Source organism: Pinus tabuliformis, chromosome 1_2 (genome assembly GCF_031772625.1).
Source record: "Pinus tabuliformis cultivar Carrire ecotype Pingquan chromosome 1_2, CPIR1, whole genome shotgun sequence".
In the NCBI taxonomy this organism is placed as follows: domain Eukaryota; kingdom Viridiplantae; phylum Streptophyta; class Pinopsida; order Pinales; family Pinaceae; genus Pinus; species Pinus tabuliformis.
Genome location: NC_142298.1, coordinates 1,137,775,362 through 1,137,778,547, shown reverse-complemented (window position 1 = coordinate 1,137,778,547; position 3,186 = coordinate 1,137,775,362).

The following is a 3,186-nucleotide window of genomic DNA, read 5'->3' as shown; positions in this document are numbered from 1 at the left end:
GTTTTCTCGTGCATGGTGGATGTCATTCTGTGACAAGCTTCAAGGTCACGATGACGAGGTTGTTGTCAACTTTAGAGGTTTGACCCTCAGACTTACCCCACAGTTTATTAGCAGGGTCACTGATCTACCGATGGGGGTACCTTGGGATAAGGAGGAGAGAAAACTGGGCCAGAAGGATAAGAAGGAATTCTTTTTTCCGGAGGAGCAATTCTCAGAAGACAAGAATGGAGTGTGAAGAACTAGCCTACAGCCGTTCTAGAGTGAGGTCAGCCTCCAAATTATGAAGTATATCAAGTGCGAGGGGCGGTTCAGCATCGTGTATGGATACCATTTTCGACTACTCACAGAACTTAGGCACCAAATGGACCTACCCTCAGAGAAAAAGTTGAGCATCCCTTACTTCCTCCTGCAGTCCATGACTAAGTGTGCCACTAAATTGAGAGAGGGGACGCCAGATCAGATAGCCCATCATGGGCTCATTAAGCTCCTCATGGAAGATGCACTCCACACGTATACCGTCCCTCTCTCCTGGGAAACCTTCCAAAATTTGACTAAGGATGATGACATCCGAGTGCTGGCTGAGGATCTCACCTCCTCCAGCAGCGAGGAGAAGGAACCAATTCAAACAGAGAAGAAAGAGAAAGGCCAAGAAACCATGGCCAAAGCACCAAAGAAAGAGCACAAGGGAAAACAAGAGGAAAAACAAGCTGCCAAAACAGAGGGTGACAAAACCACATTAACCCCCAGGGAGAAACGACTACAGAGCACGGTGGAAAGGACTGAAAAGGTCCATGTCAGTGAGGGCACCTCTAAGGCAGCCTCAGCAAAATTGACAGAAAAAGCACCCTCAGCCAAGCAGGCTAAAACGGTGCCATCAGTTTCTACAGGAAAATTGAAAACGGCTTCTACAAGAAGCCAAAAATCAGCCACTACAGGGCTTTCTACAGGAAGTCCTGAGAAAAGAACACAGAAGGAGAAGACGGCCGAAATTCTTGCTCGGGAGGCAGCAGCTGTGCTAGCCACCCTAAGTACCTCTCCCAAGCCAAAGGAGAAACGCAAAAGGGAGACTCCTCTATATTTCAAAGCGAGGAGAAGTGTAAGAATTAAAACCGGCAGGCCCCAACCTCCATCTAAAGACCCAATTACCATCGAAGACACCCCTACCTCACCAAAGGAGAAGTCCCCCTCCAAAGTATCAGTCACTTACGAGCGGGGGAGCCCCAAGACAACTACCTGGAGGGAGAGAATGGAAAGGTCAGCTTCAAAAACCCCTCTACAGGATGCTCAAGCAGTTCTACAAGAAACATTAGCCATGCTCAAGGAGACCGAAAGAATGGAGGGGGAGGCAGCTACATCACCACAAAGGGAAGAAGAGGTAGAGCCTTTCCTAATGTAACTTCATGGGATCCCAACACAGTTGTGGGAGATATGCAGCTAATGGCATTTACCTCATGGTTAAACCACGAAGAAAAGAGAGCGACAGAGGTCAAAGATGTTATGAACCGGGAGTTACATGAACCACTGTTAATCAGAGCAGAGCCAGGGGACCCCACTGCATTGATATCCACCCACCAACACCTAACAACCAACCCGCAGGCTTTACTAAAATATATGGATCAGCAGGCTCAGGCTATAGCACATTTCGAGGATATGGAGCGACTACTAGGGGACAATTGTGTTCATGCTTGCACCCGGAGGTGGAACACATTGTCCCACAGCCTCAAAATCAGGGAGTATCACACTCCAACTAGAATGAGGGAGGGCCTAGTACGGGTACCTCTCTACAAGAAGTCCATGCAGAACCTCCAGGCCAGCTGGATCGGCCTCAAGCTAAGCCCACCTTTACTTCTGGGATTGGTAGAAGGAAGCACAGAAAAAGAAGAACATAAGCAATGGGAAGAGGTGGAAAAGAAGGCCGGGTTCCATGACAGTGAGGAGGATACTACTTCAGAAGCCTGGGATGTGAGAGTGGCGGTTAAAGCAATGAAGGACGAGGAGCTGGATTAGTTGCTCAAGGATGAGCAATCATTTTAGCAGGGGGGTGATGATGAGCCCCAAATTTGGTAACATTTTGGGCTCATTTGGCCTAAATACCCTTGTTCAATCCTTCATTTTTCATAACTTATGCATTGTTTTTTAGTATGTTTATGTCATTTTTACGAGTAAGGGTAGTCACTATTCCTAGGTGGCTAACACATGCTCATTTCAGGATTTTTTGACACATGTTGAAGCAAAACCGAGCAGACATGGGCTAGGAGACAGCCAAGCTTGGGTTGAGGATTCGTAGGGGGGTTGTCTATGGCATTAGATAGCCTCCCTCGGGATCTTCACCCCCAACTCCGAGCTCCAAAGGCCACCAAAACCGGATCTAGAAGGTAGCCAAGCAGATTTCTTGGAAGGAGTTGTTCACTCACAGTTTTGGCAGCCAAGTCCCATAGATTTAGGAGGCCAGCTAGGGCCTCATAGTGTATAAATGTTAAGGCTTCAGCCTTCGGAAAGGACTTTTGAAAAACTCTTGCATATTCTGCACTACGTGCTGCTAGCTCTGTTTTGTTCTTTTGTACCATTATTGGCATAACTCTTGACTTATGATTATTTTTTTGATAATGGGAAGCAGTCAGATTTGATATTAGCTCTGAGTTTTTTATAGGAGCCACAGCTCTCGGGGTTGGGCTCAACCTGAGAGCTTAGGGCCTCCTTATTTGTATTGTTATCCTTCCTTTCAGCACTTGATTTTTCTTTTATGCATTTGAAATGAAGTTTGTTGAGCTAGATTTAGTTGTGTTGGTTAAGTAGGTCATTGTTGAGGAATAGAATTGCTTCAGATGTGTAGAATAGCTTGATAAGATAAGAATTGATAAAATCTACAGAAAAGGGTTGCCTGCACTCTCAATTTCACCTCTCCCTTATTGGATCAGGGGCTGGAATTTTGGAACCAGTGCTACTAAAAAAAAACACTAGTTTGCTTGACCATGCAATCGTTGGTGTAATGTTTTTCATTTGTAGAAGTTAATCATGCATTCAAACCTTTTTAGGTGTTCCTTTAATTAAGTGCTATACATGGTTCTCTTTGGAAATAAAGCTGTTGTTCATTTGTTTCGTTGACAGTTTGGATAGATTAGCTAAGATTTTGATTGTATGCAGGATTTGGTTGATTCAATTAAGTGCACACCATGCGGGGCATAT